Source organism: Puntigrus tetrazona, chromosome 4 (assembly GCF_018831695.1).
Source record: "Puntigrus tetrazona isolate hp1 chromosome 4, ASM1883169v1, whole genome shotgun sequence".
Classification (NCBI taxonomy): domain Eukaryota; kingdom Metazoa; phylum Chordata; class Actinopteri; order Cypriniformes; family Cyprinidae; genus Puntigrus; species Puntigrus tetrazona.
The window spans coordinates 26,214,166-26,227,639 of NC_056702.1; the positions used below are offsets into that span (position 1 = coordinate 26,214,166).

Here is a 13,474-nt window from a genome sequence, read left to right on the forward strand (position 1 = left end):
TTCATTCAGATTTTTATGTATAGCAATACTTTGTTTATACAGTTGAAAACTTACTAAATGGAATGTAATAACTAAGATTAAAGGCAAACAACGCGACGACAAAACACGCTATGGTTACTACACCACCACGCCACTCAAGTCAAATCATTTTGAATTTCCCGGGAATTTAATGACAGTTGTAACGCTTTTTCCTAGATATAAAACGACTAAATGGAATGTAATAAATAAGATTAAAGGCAAATTGTAATTATAGAGAAGATGTTCAAAAGTCGCTCACGAAGTCATAGTTTTTAAGCGCAAAACATGAGCGACGGACAGCAAAAACGTAATGAATTATCAGCTCAAAAACATATAAACGGTGAGGAAAAAACATTTAATACTTACTTTGTCGAATTATGCAATTTTCTTCTGTCGATATTGAAATCTGTCAATTTTCCTCAGGACTGCGTAAAAGTCTGCTCCCAACACAATGGATAAGCGGCGATCGGATTGGCTCCCCAACAATGGACAGCTCGCTCTGGTGCTGCCCCAACAATGGACAGCTCGGCGCTCTGATTGGCTCCTCGTCCATTCTCAGCGCGCTTGCGCTTGGCGTTCGTCCATTGTCAAAATGGAAAGCGAGCTCGGCGATTGGACCGCGAAACACAGACGATCCTGCTCCAGGTAGCGCCACTGGCCCACTGACTTGAGGTGATTGTGCTTGTACCAGAGTTTTCAGCTGTGGACGTGACGGGGGTCCTGTATCGCTTTGTGCTTGTTCCTGACCTACCAGCGTATCCCTGGTGGTCTAGTGGTTAGGATCGGCGCTCTCACCGCGCGGCCCGGTTCGATTCGGCCAGGGAACTTCTTTTGGCCATCTACAGTCACGCTGTGACGGAAGTTGGGAAGAGCCAAGTCACAAAGTCACACGACACATAGTCCATAGCAAGACTAGAATCACCCGAAGACACAGAGTGATGGCAGAACAGATACTACGAACTGTTCATTTTAGTCTCCTCAGTACAAAACAGTCACTTCAAATACCCACTTGATGCCTTAGAAAACACCCATGGCATCGATAGGTAAACTCTATCTCCAGGAAAAACAGGCATTTGTCTATCTTCTAATCCAGGGGGAAAAGACTAAGCTGGAAAAACGTCCATGGTATCCAAAGGTCAAAAACAGGCATTCATATGGGAACAGTTGGAGGGTGTGGCGGGATTCTGGGCCACATTTTTCAGCAGCTCGACCAATGACCCAGGGAAAGAAAGTCTTTTGTCTTTGTTGTGGAATTTTAATAATAAGCAAGGCTAGTATTACCCGAAGACACAGATACTACGAGCTGTTCATAATAGTCTCCTCCAGGACAAAACAGTCACTTCGTGCCTTAGAAAAAACCTGTGGTCACGCTGACGGAAGGCTCGGAAAAGCCACGCCCAAAAATCAAATGGCGGCCATGGCGAAAAACAACCTTGCCGAGCGGAGTCGAACCAGCGACCTAAGGATAACAACCTCTTCTTCCTCCAGCTTTCTGCAGTTCGACCAATGACCCGGAAAAAGAAGCTTTTCAATTGACCAATGACACCCAGGGAAAAAAGAAGCAACTGCTAGTTTGTGAAGGAAGCAAAAAGCAAAACAGCCTTCCCATGCCGAGTCCTAACCGGGCCGCCTGGAGTGAAAACCTGGAATCCTCACCGCTAGACCATATGGAAACATACTGAAGAGAAGATTCTGGGCCATTTTCCATGCGTGTGGCGGGCCCTTGGATTTCGTAGAGGTCTTTAGCTTTTGTTGTGGGATTTTAAAGGAAGTAAGACTAGAATTACCCGAAGACCCAAACTGATGGCAGAACAGATATTGAGGCAAATTGAGAAATTATCCTAAAACTGAGATGCAGTTTGAATAGTATACGTGGCGGATTATTAGTTGAGTTTGATTTAGTTGACAAAGTTTTCTCTGCGCCCAGGTGGCAGCAAGGAATAAGAGAGAGCTAGAGCCAGCCAGGAGTCGAACCTAGAATCTTCTGATCCGTAGTCAGGCGCGTTATCCATTGCGCCACTGGCCCACTGACTTGAGCTGGATTGTGCTTGTACCAGAGTTTTCAGCTGTGGACGTGGACGGGGTCCTGTATCGCTTTGTGCTTGTTGCTGACCTATCAGCGTATCCCTGGTGGTCTTGTGGTTAGGATTAGCGCTCTCACACCATGCGGCCGGGTTCGATTCGGTCAGGAACTTCTTTTGGCCATCTATAGTCACGCTGTGTGGGAAGTTAGGAAGAGCCAAGTCACAAAAGTCACACGACACATAGTCCATAGCAAGACTAGAATCACCCGAAGACACAGAGTGATGGCAGAACAGATACTACGAACTGTTCATTTTTAGTCTCCTCAGTACAAAACAGTCACTTCAAATACCCACTTGATGCCTTAGAAAACACCCATGGCATCGATAGGTAAACTCTATCTCCAGGAAAAACAGGCATTTGTCTATCTTCTAATCCAGGGGAAAAGACTAAGCTGGAAAAACGTCCATGGTATCCAAAGGTCAAAAACAGGCATTCATATGGGAACAGTTGGAGGTGTGGCGGGATTCTGGGCCACATTTTTCAGCAGCTCGACCAATGACCCAGGAAAAGAAGTCTTTTGTCTTTTGTTGTGGAATTTTAAAAGTAAGCAAGGCTAGAATTACCCAGAGACACAGATACTACGAGCTGTTCATAATAGTCTCCTCAGGACAAAACAGTCGCCGTGCCTTAGAAAAAACCTGTGGTCACGCTGTGACGGAAGCTCGGAAAAGCCACGCCCAAAAATCAAATGGCGGTCATGGCGAAAAACAACTCCTTCGAGCAGTCGAACCAGCGACCTAAGGATAACAACCTCCTTTGCTACAGTCCTCCGCTCTACCAACTGAGCTATCAAGGCACACGGTTTGTGTGAGCAGAACCTCATCTTTTCAGCTTTCTGCAGTTCGACCAATGACCCGGAAAAAGAAGCTTCTGGCGAACCAACTGCTAGTTTGTGAAGAAGCAAAAGCAAAACAGCCTTCCCATACCGGGAGTCGAACCCGGGCCGCCTGGGTGAAAACCAGGAATCCTCACCGCTAGACCATATGGGAACAGACTGAAGAGTAGATTCTGGGCCATTTTCCATGCGTGTGGCCGCCCACCGGAGTTTCGTAGAGGTCTTTAGCTTTTGTTGTGGGATTTTAAAAGGAAGTAAGACTAGAATTACCGAAGACCCAAACTGATGGCAGAACAGATATTGAGGCAAATTGAGAAATTATCCTAAAACTGAGATGCAGTTTGAATAGTATACGTGGCGGATTATTAGTTGAGTTTGATTTAGTTGACAAGTTTTCTCTGCGCCCAGGTGGCAGCAAGGAATAAAGAGAGAGAGCGAGCCAGCCAGGAGTCGAACCTAGAATCTTCTGATCCGTAGTCAGACGCGTTATCCATTGCGCCACTGGCCCACTGACTTGAGCTGATTGTGCTTGTACCAGAGTTTTCAGCTGTGGACGTGGCGGGACCTGTATCCCTTTGTGCTTGTTCTTGACCTATCAGCGTATCCCTGGTGGTCTAGTGGTTAGGATTCGGCGCTCTCACCGCCTGCGGCCTGGCATCGATTCCGGTCAGGGAACTTCTTTTGGCCATCTATAGTCACGCTGACGTGGAAGTTGGGAAGAGCCAAGTCACAAAGTCACCACGACACATAGTCCATAGCAAGACTAGAATCACCCGAAGACACAGAGTGATGGCAGAACAGATACTACGAACTGTTCATTTTAGTCTCCTCAGTACAAAACAGTCACTTCAAATACCCACTTGATGCCTTAGAAAACACCCATGGCATCGATAGGTAAACTCTATCTCCAGGAAAAACAGGCATTTGTCTATCTTCTAATCCAGGGGAAAAGACTAAGCTGGAAAAACGTCCATGGTATCCAAAGGTCAAAAACAGGCATTCATATAGGAACAGTTGGAGGAGTGTGGCGGGATTCTGGGCCACATTTTTTCAGCAGCTCGACCAATGACCCAGGAAAAGAAGTCTTTTGTCTTTTGTTGTGGAATTTTAAAAGTAAGCAAGGCTAGAATTACCCGAAGACACAGATACTACGAGCTGTTCATAATAGTCTCCTCCAGGACAAAACAGTCACTTCGTGCCTTAGAAAAAACCTGTGGTCACGCTGTGGCCAGGCTCGGAAAAGCCACGCCCAAAAATCAAATGGCGGTCATGGCGAAAAACAACTCCTTCGAGCGGAGTCGAACCAGCGACCTAAGGATAACAACCTCCTTTGCTACAGTCCTCCGCTCTACCAACTGAGGCTATCGAAGGCACACGGTTTGTGTGTGAGCAGAACCTCATCTTTTCAGCTTTCTGCAGTTCGACCAATGACCCCGGGAAAAAAGAAGCTTCTGGCGAACCAACTGCTAGTTTGTGAAGGAAGCAAAAAGCAAAACAGCCTTCCCATACCGGGAGTCGAACCGGGCCGCCTGGGTGAAAACCAGGAATCCTCACCGCTAGACCATATGGGAACAGACTGAAGAGTAGATTCTGGGCCATTTTCCATGCGTGTGGCGGCCCATGTTTCGTGAGGTCTTTAGCTTTTGTTGTGGGATTTTAAAAGGAAGTAAGACTAGAATTACCGAAGACCAAACTGATGGCAGAACAGATATTGAGGCAAATTGAGAAATTATCCTAAAACTGGAGATGCAGTTTGAATAGTATACGTGGCGGATTATTAGTTGAGTTTGATTTAGTTGACAAGTTTTTCTCTGCGCCCAGGTGGCAGCAAGGAATAAAGAGAGAGCGAGCCAGCCAGAGTCGAACCTAGAATCTTCTGATCCGTGAGTCAGACGCGTTATCCATTGCGCCACTGGCCCACTGACTTGAGCTGATTGTGCTTGTACCAGAGTTTTCAGCTGTGGGCGTGACGGGGACCTGTATCGCTTTGTGCTTGTTCTTGACCTATCAGCGTATCCCTGGTGGTCTAGTGGTTAGGATTCGCGCGCTCACACGCTGCGGCCTGGGTTCGATTCCCGGTCAGGGAACTTCTTTTGGCCATCTATAGTCACGCTGTGACGGAAGTTGGGAAGAGCCAAGTCACAAAGTCACACCACGACACATAGTCCATAGCAAGACTAGAATCACCCGAAGACACAGAGTGATGGCAGAACAGATACTACGAACTGTTCATTTTTAGTCTCCTCCAGTACAAAACAGTCACTTCAAATACCCACTTGATGCCTTAGAAAACACCCATGGCATCGATAGGTAAACTCTATCTCCAGGAAAAACAGGCATTTGTCTATCTTCTAATCCAGGGGAAAAGACTAAGCTGGAAAAACGTCCATGGTATCAAAAGGTCAAAAACAGGCATTCATATGGGAACAGTTGGAGGTGTGGCGGGATTCTGGGCCACATTTTTTCAGCAGCTCGACCAATGACCCAGGAAAAGAAGTCTTTTGTCTTTTGTTGTGGAATTTTAAAAGTAAGCAAAGGCTAGAATTACCCGAAGACACAGATACTCACGAGCTGTTCATAATAGTCTCCTCCAGGACAAAACAGTCACTTCGTGCCTTAGAAAAAACCTGTAGTCACGCTGTGGCGGAAGCTCGAAAAGCCACGCCCAAAAATCAAATGACGGCCATGGCGAAAAAAACTCCTTCAGGGCGAGTCAACCAGCGACCTAAGGATAACAACCTCCTTTGCTACAGTCCTCCGCTCTACCAACTGAGCTACTCAGAAGGCACACGGCGTGTGAGCAGAACCTCATTTTTTCAGCTTTCTGCAGTTCGACCAATGACCCGGGAAAAGAAGCTTCTGGCGAACCAACTGCTAGTTTGACGGAAGAAGGAAGCAAAAAGCAAAACAGCCTTCCCATACCTGGAGTCGAAGCCGGGCCGCCTGGGTGAAAACCAGGAATCCTCACCGCTAGACCATATGGGAACAGACTGAAGAAGTAGATTCTGGGCCATTTTCCATGCGTGTGGCCGGCCCGCGAGGATTTCGTGAGAGGTCTTTAGCTTTTGTTGTGGGATTTTAAAAGGAAGTAAGACTAGAATTACCGAAGACCCAAACTGATGGCAGAACAGATATTGAGGCAAATTGAGAAATTATCCTGAAATGGAGATGCAGTTTGAATAGTATACGTGGCGGATTATTAGTTGAGTTTGATTTAGTTGACAAGTTTTCTCTGCGCCCAGGTGGCAGCAAGGAATAAAGAGAGAGCGAGCCAGCCAGAGTCAGACCTAGAATCTTCTGATCCATAGTCAAGCGCGCGTTATCCATTGCGCCACTGGCCCACTGACTTGAGCTGATTGTGCTTGTACCAGAGTTTTCAGCTGTGGGCGTGGCGGGACCTGTATCACTTTGTGCTTGTTCTTGACCTATCAGCGCCTATCCCTGGTGGTCTAGTGGTTAGGATTAGGCGCTCTCACTGCCGTGGCCCGGGTTCGATTCCCGGTCAGCGAACTTCTTTTGGCCATCTATAGTCACGCTGTGACGGAAGTTGGGAAGAGGCAAGTCACAAAATCACACGACACATAGTCCATAGCAAGACTAGAATCACCCGAAGACACAGAGTGATGGCAGAACAGATACTACGAACTGTTCATTTTTAGTCTCCTCCAGTACAAAACAGTCACTTCAAATACCCACTTGATGCCTTAGAAAACACCCATGGCATCGATAGGTAAACTCTATCTCCAGGAAAAACAGGCATTTGTCTATCTTCTAATCCAGGGGGAAAAGACTAAGCTGGAAAAACGTCCATGGTATCCAAAGGTCAAAAACAGGCATTCATATGGGAACAGTTGGAGGAGTGTGGCGGGATTCTGGGCCACATTTTTTCAGCAGCTCGACCAATGACCCAGGGAAAAGAAGTCTTTTGTCTTTTGTTGTGGAATTTTAAAAGTAAGCAAGGCTAGAATTACCCGAAGACACAGATACTACGAGCTGTTCATAATAGTCTCCTCCAGGACAAAACAGTCACTTCGTGCCTTAGAAAAAACCTGTAGTCACGCTGTGACGGAAGTTGGGAAGAACCAAGTCACAAAGTCACATGACACATAGTCCATAGCAAGACTAGAATCACCCCAAGCTAAGTCAGACACAGGTGATGGCAGAACAGATACTCTGACTGTTTTTTCATTTTTCTGCAGTCTCCTCCCGGTACAAAACAGTCACTTCAAATACCCACTTGATGCCTTAGAAAACACCCATGGCATCGATAGAACCGGGCCGCCTGGGTGAAAACCTATCTCCAGGAAAAACAGGCATTTGTCTATCTTCATAATCCAGGGAAAAGAGTCTAAGCTGGAAAAAAGGTCCATGGTATCCAAACTGTCAAAAACAGGCATTCATATGGGAACAGTTGGAGGTATGTGGCGGGTTGATTCTTTAGCCACATTTTTTCAGCAGCTCGACCAATGACCCAGGGAGTCTAAAAGAATCTTTTCCGTAGTCTTTCCATTGTGGAATTTTAAAAAGTAAGCAAGGCTAGAGTTAGCTGAAGACACAGATACTCACGAGCTGTTCTGAATAGTCTCCCTCCAGGACAAACAGTCACTTCACGTGCCTTAGAAAAGGGAACCTGTTAGTCACGCTAGTCACGCTGTGGAAGTTGGGAAGAGCCAAGTCACAAAGTCACCACGACACATAGTCCATAGCAAGACTAGAATCACCCGAAGACACAGAGTGATGGCAGAACAGATACTACTGAACTGTTCATTTTAGTCTCCTCCAGTACAAAACAGTCACTTCAAATACCCACTTGATGCCTTAGAAAACACCCATGGCATCGATAGGTAAACTCTATCTCCAGGAAAAACAGGCATTTGTCTATCTTCTAATCCAGGGGAAAAGACTAAGCTGGAAAAACGTCCATGGTATCCAAAGGTCAAAAACAGGCATTCATATGGGAACAGTTGGAGGAGTGTGGCGGGATTCTGGGCCACATTTTTTCAACAGCTCGACCAATGACCCAGGAAAAGAAGTCTTTTGTCTTTTGTTGTGGAATTTTAAAAGTAAGCAAGGCTAGAATTACCCGAAGACACAGATACTACGAGGCTGTTCATAATAGTCTCCTCCAGGACAAAACAGTCACTTCGTGCCTTAGAAAAAACCTGTGGTCACGCTGTGGCGGAAGCTCGGAAAAAGCCACGCCCAAAAATCAAATGGCGGTCATGGCGAAAAACAACTCCTTGAGGCGAGTCGAACCAGCGACCTAAGGATAACAACCTCCTTTGCTACAGTCCTCCGCTCTACCAACTGAGCTACTCGAAGGCACACGGTCTGTGAGCAGAACCTCATTTTTTCAGCTTTCTGCAGTTCGACCAATGACCCGGGAAAAGAAGCTTCTGGCGAACCAACTGCTAGTTTGACGAAAGGAAGCAAAAAGCAAAACAGCCTTCCCATACCGAGTCAAAACCGGGCCGCCTGGGTGAAAACCAGGAATCCTCACCGCTAGACCATATAGGGAACAGACTGAAGAGTAGATTCTGGGCCATTTTCCATGCGTGTGGCCGGCCCGCGGATTTCGTAGAGGTCTTTAGCTTTTGTTGTAGGATTTTAAAAGGAAGTAAGACTAGAATTGCCCAAGACCCAAACTGATGGCAGAACAGATATTGAGGCAAATTGAGAAATTATCCTGAAATGGAGATGCAGTTTGAATAGTATACGTGGCGGATTATTAGTTGAGTTTGATTTAGTTGACAAGTTTTTCTCTGCGCCCAGGTGGCAGCAAGGAATAAAGAGAGGCGAGCCAGCCAGAGTCGAACCTAGAATCTTCTGATCCGTGATCAGGCCACGTTATCCATTGCGCCACTGGCCCACTGACTTGAGCTGATTGTGCTTGTACCAGAGTTTTCAGCTGTGGACGTGACGGGGACCTGTATCCTTTGTGCTTGTTCTTGACCTATCAGCGTATCCCTGGTGGTCTAGTGGTTGAGATTCAGGCGCTCTCACCGCCGCGGCCCTGGTTTCGATTCCCGGTCAGGAAACTTCTTTTGGCCATCTATAGTCACGCTGTAGTGGAAGTTAGGAAGAGCCAAGTCACAAAGTCACCGACACATAGTCCATAGCAAGACTAGAATCACCCGAAGACACAGAGTGATGGCAGAACAGATACTACAGACTGTTCATTTTTGTCTCCTCCAGTACAAAACAGTCACTTCAAATACCCACTTGATGCCTTAGAAAACACCCATGGCATCGATAGGTAAACTCTATCTCCAGGAAAAACAGGCATTTGTCTATCTTCTAATCCAGGGGGAAAAGACTAAGCTGGAAAAACGTCCATGGTATCCAAAGGTCAAAAACAGGCATTCATATGGGAACAGTTGGAGGAGTGTGGCGGGATTCTGGGCCACATTTTTCAGCAGCTCGACCAATGACCCAGGGAAAAGAAGTCTTTTGTCTTTTGTTGTGGAATTTTAAAAGTAAGCAAGGCTAGAATTACCCGAAGACACAGATACTACGAGCTGTTCATAATAGTCTCCTCCAGGACAAAACAGTCACTTCGTGCCTTAGAAAAAACCTGTGGTCACGCTGTGTGGAAGCTCGGAAAAGCCACGCCCAAAAAATCAAATGGCGGTCATGGCGAAAACAACTCCTTCGAGCCGGAGTCGAACCAGCGACCTAAGGATAACAACCTCCTTTGCTACAGTCCTCCGCTCTACCAACTGAGCTATCAAGGCACACGGCGTGTGTGAGCAGAACCTCATCTTTTCAGCTTTCTGCAGTTCGACCAATGACCCCGGGAAAAGAAGCTTCTGGCGAACCAACTGCTAGTTTGTGAAGGAAGCAAAAAGCAAAACAGCCTTCCCATACCGGAGTCGAACCCGGGCCGCCTGGGTGAAAAACCAGGAATCCTCACCGCTAGACCATATGGGAACAGACTGAAGAGTAGATTCTGGGCCATTTTCCATGCGTGTGGCGGCCCTTGGATTTAGTAGAGGTCTTTAGCTTTTGTTGTGGGATTTTAAAAGGAAGTAAGACTAGAATTACCCGAAGACCCAAACTGATGGCAGAACAGATATTGAGGCAAATTGAGAAATTATCCCTGAAATGGAGATGCAGTTTGAATAGTATACGTGGCGGATTATTAGTTGAGTTTGATTTAGTTGACAAGTTTTCCTCTGCGCCCAGGTGGCAGCAAGGAATAAAGAGAGAGCGAGCCAGCCAGGAGTCGAACCTAGAATCTTCTGATCCGTAGTCAGACGCGTTATCCATTGCACCACTGGCCCACTGACTTGAGCTGATTGTGCTTGTACCAGAGTTTTCAGCTGTGGACGTGACGGGGACCTGTATCGCTTTGTGCTTGTTCTTGACCTATCAGCGTATCCCTGGTGGTCTAGTGGTTAGGATTCGGCGCTCTCACCGCCGCGGCCCGGGTTCGATTCCCGGTCAGGGAACTTCTTTTGGCCATCTATAGTCACGCTGTGACGGAAGTTGGGAAGAGCCAAGTCACAAAGTCACCACGACACATAGTCCATAGCAAGACTAGAATCACCGAAGACACAGAGTGATGGCAGAACAGATACTACTGAACTGTTCATTTTTAGTCTCCTCAGTACAAAACAGTCACTTCAAATACCCACTTGATGCCTTAGAAAACACCCATGGCATCGATAGGTAAACTCTATCTCCAGGAAAAACAGGCATTTGTCTATCTTCTAATCCAGGGGGAAAAGACTAAGCTGGAAAAACGTCCATGGTATCCAAAGGTCAAAAACAGGCATTCATATGGGAACAGTTGGAGGAGTGTGGCGGGATTCTGGGCCACATTTTTTCAGCAGCTCGACCAATGACCCAGGGAAAAGAAGTCTTTTGTCTTTTTGTTGTGAATTTTAAAAGTAAGCAAGGCTAGAGTGCCGAGAAGACACAGATACTACGAGCTGTTCATAATAGTCTCCTCCAGGACAAAACAGTCACTTCGTGCCTTAGAAAAAACCTGTGGTCACGCTGTGACGGAAGTTGGGAAAAGCCAAGCCCAAAAAGTCACAATGACACATAGTCCATAAAAAGACTAGAGGCATTTGAGTCACCGAAGACACAGAGTGATGGCAGAACAGATACTCAAGCTGCTTTTTATTTTTAGTCTCCTCCAGTACAAAACAGTCACTTCAAATACCCACTTGATGCCTTAGAAAACACCCATGGCATCGAGAGGTAAACTCTATCTCCAGGAAAAACAGGCATTTGTCTATCTTCTAATCCAGGGCTTCTGACTAAGCTGGAAAAACTAGTTTGGTATCCAAAGGTCAAAAACAGGCATTCATACCTGGAGTCAGTTGGAGGAGTGCTGTGGCGGGAAAGGCCACATTTTTTCAGCAGCTAGACCAATGACCCAGGAAAAGAAGTCTTTTGTCTTTTGTTGTGGAATTTTAAAAGTATGCAAGGCTGGAATTACCCGAAGACACAGATACTACGAGCTGTTCATAATAGTCTCCTCCAGGACAAAACAGTCACTGGCCCACCCTTGAGTTGTCAGGCTGTAGCTGTGGTTGGGAAGTAAGACCTGTGGTCGCAAGTCCCATGTGTGACCTATCAGCGTGGGTGGTCTGAACAGACGCCTTCACGAACTAGTCATTTTGAGGGCTCAGTCCGACAAAACAGTCACTTCCAAAACCCAAATCGAGTCGGTGAAGACAAGTTGAAAGCTCTACCTGGCGGAAAAGCACAATCGTACAAGTCTTGAAACAGGCATTTGCATATAGTCCTCCGCTAAAGCTGGAACTCAGCTATCGAAAGGCACAAGCAGGCATTCATATGTGAACAGAACCTCATCTCTTCACATTTTTTCTCAGCTCGACAATGACCCAGGGAAAAGTCTTTTGTCTTTTGTTTGGAATCTGGCGAACTAACTTGCTAGTTTGACCGAAGGAAGCAAATAGCAAAACTGTTCTTCCCATACCTCAGGACGAAAACAGTCACTTTGTGAAAACCTCTAATCACCTGTGACAGAGGGGGAAAGACCATACTGGGAACAGTCTGGTAAGAAGAATCAAAAACAGGCATGGCAGATCATGTGGCAACAGTTCATGGATCTCCTGAGGTCTTTAGCTTTTACACTCAAGTCACGTTGATAGGAAGTTAAAAAAAGTAAGACTTTTTGTCCTTGTGGAATTTTAAAAACTGATGGAAGAACATATATTGAGGCAAATTGAGAAATCCTCCCTAAAACTGAGATGCCTTTGAATAGTATACCAGTATGATTATTAGTTGAGTTTGATTTAGTTGAAAAAGTTTTTTCTCTGCGCCCTGGTGGCCGAAGCGGCAGGAATAAAGAGAGAGCGAGCTCTATTCCAGGAGTCGAACCTAGAATCTTCTGCTCCGTAGTCAGACGCTGTTAAAACTCCATGGTATCCACTGGCCCACTGGCTCTGGCAGAACAGTTTTCAGAGTGTGCGGGTTGTACCAGAGTTTTCAGCTGTGGCTCCTTGGAATGACCCAGGAAAGAAGTCTTGTGCTTTATAGTTTGTGAATTTATCAGCGTATCCCTGCTCTAGTGGTTACCAGAAGCGTCTCATGAAGCTGGTGGAATCTCACCATAATAGTCCAGCCCCAGGAACAGAAACTCTGGCTTCCAGTGCCTTAGGAAACATCTGTGCCGGCATCTAGAGTCACGCTGTGGACAGGAAGTGGGAAGAGCCAAGTCACAAAGTCACACGACACATAGTCCATAGCAAGACTAGAATCACCCGAAGACACAGAGTGATGGCAGAACAGATACTACGAACTGTTCATTTTTAGTCTCCTCCAGTACAAAACAGTCACTTTGAATACCCATTGATGCCTTAGAAAACACCCATGGCATCGATAGGTAAACTCTTTATCTCCAGGAAAAACAGGCATTTGTCTATCTTCTAATCCAGGGGGAAAAGACTAAGCTGGAAAAACGTCCATGGTATCCAAAGGTCAAAACAGGCATTCATATGGGAACAGTTGGAGGAGTGTGGCGGGATTCTGGGCCACATTTTTTCAGCAGCTGTGACCAATGGCCCAGGGAAAAGAAGTCTTTGTCTTTGTTGTTGACCTATCAGCGTAAGTAGCAAGGCTAGAGTGGACACAGATACTACGAGCTGTTCATAATAGTCTCCTCCAGGACAAAACAGTCACTTCGCGCCTTAGAAAAAAAATCCTGTAGTCACGCTGTGACGGAAGTTGGGAAGAGCCAAGTCACAAAGTCACACGACACATAGTCCATAGCAAGACTAGAATCACCCGAAGACACAGAGTGATGGCAGAACAGATACTACGAACTGTTCATTTTTAGTCTCCTCCAGTACAAAACAGTCACTTCAAATACCCACTTGATGCCTTAGAAAACACCCATGGCATCGATAGGTAAACTCTATCTCCAGGAAAAACAGGCATTTGTCTATCTTCTAATCCAGGGGAAAAGACTAAGCTGGAAAAACGTCCATGGTATCCAAAGGTCAAAAACAGGCATTCATATGGGAACAGTTGGAGGAGTGTGGCGGGATTCTGGGCCAC

At 46.2% G+C, this 13,474-nt stretch overlaps 8 non-coding genes across 8 annotated transcripts; 2 read left to right on the forward strand and 6 right to left on the reverse strand.

Moving 5' to 3' along the window:
• Positions 1–1,971: 1,971 nt before the first annotated feature.
• trnar-acg lies at positions 1,972–2,044 on the reverse strand. Its single transcript has one exon. It is a non-coding gene; the product is annotated as a tRNA-Arg (tRNA).
• Positions 2,045–3,020: 976 nt separating this feature from the next.
• trnae-uuc lies at positions 3,021–3,092 on the reverse strand. Its single transcript has one exon. It is a non-coding gene; the product is annotated as a tRNA-Glu (tRNA).
• A 281-nt stretch (positions 3,093–3,373) lies between these two features.
• Positions 3,374–3,446, reverse strand: trnar-acg. Its single transcript has one exon. It is a non-coding gene; the product is annotated as a tRNA-Arg (tRNA).
• A 992-nt stretch (positions 3,447–4,438) lies between these two features.
• trnae-uuc lies at positions 4,439–4,509 on the reverse strand. The gene has a single exon. It is a non-coding gene; the product is annotated as a tRNA-Glu (tRNA).
• Positions 4,510–6,376: 1,867 nt separating this feature from the next.
• On the forward strand, positions 6,377–6,448 carry trnae-cuc. The gene has a single exon. It is a non-coding gene; the product is annotated as a tRNA-Glu (tRNA).
• Positions 6,449–9,585: 3,137 nt separating this feature from the next.
• Positions 9,586–9,671, reverse strand: trnay-gua. The gene is given in 2 exon segments: positions 9,586–9,621; positions 9,636–9,671. It is a non-coding gene; the product is annotated as a tRNA-Tyr (tRNA).
• Positions 9,672–10,148: 477 nt separating this feature from the next.
• On the reverse strand, positions 10,149–10,221 carry trnar-acg. Its single transcript has one exon. It is a non-coding gene; the product is annotated as a tRNA-Arg (tRNA).
• Positions 10,222–10,317: 96 nt separating this feature from the next.
• Positions 10,318–10,389, forward strand: trnae-cuc. The gene has a single exon. It is a non-coding gene; the product is annotated as a tRNA-Glu (tRNA).
• Positions 10,390–13,474: the final 3,085 nt, after the last annotated feature.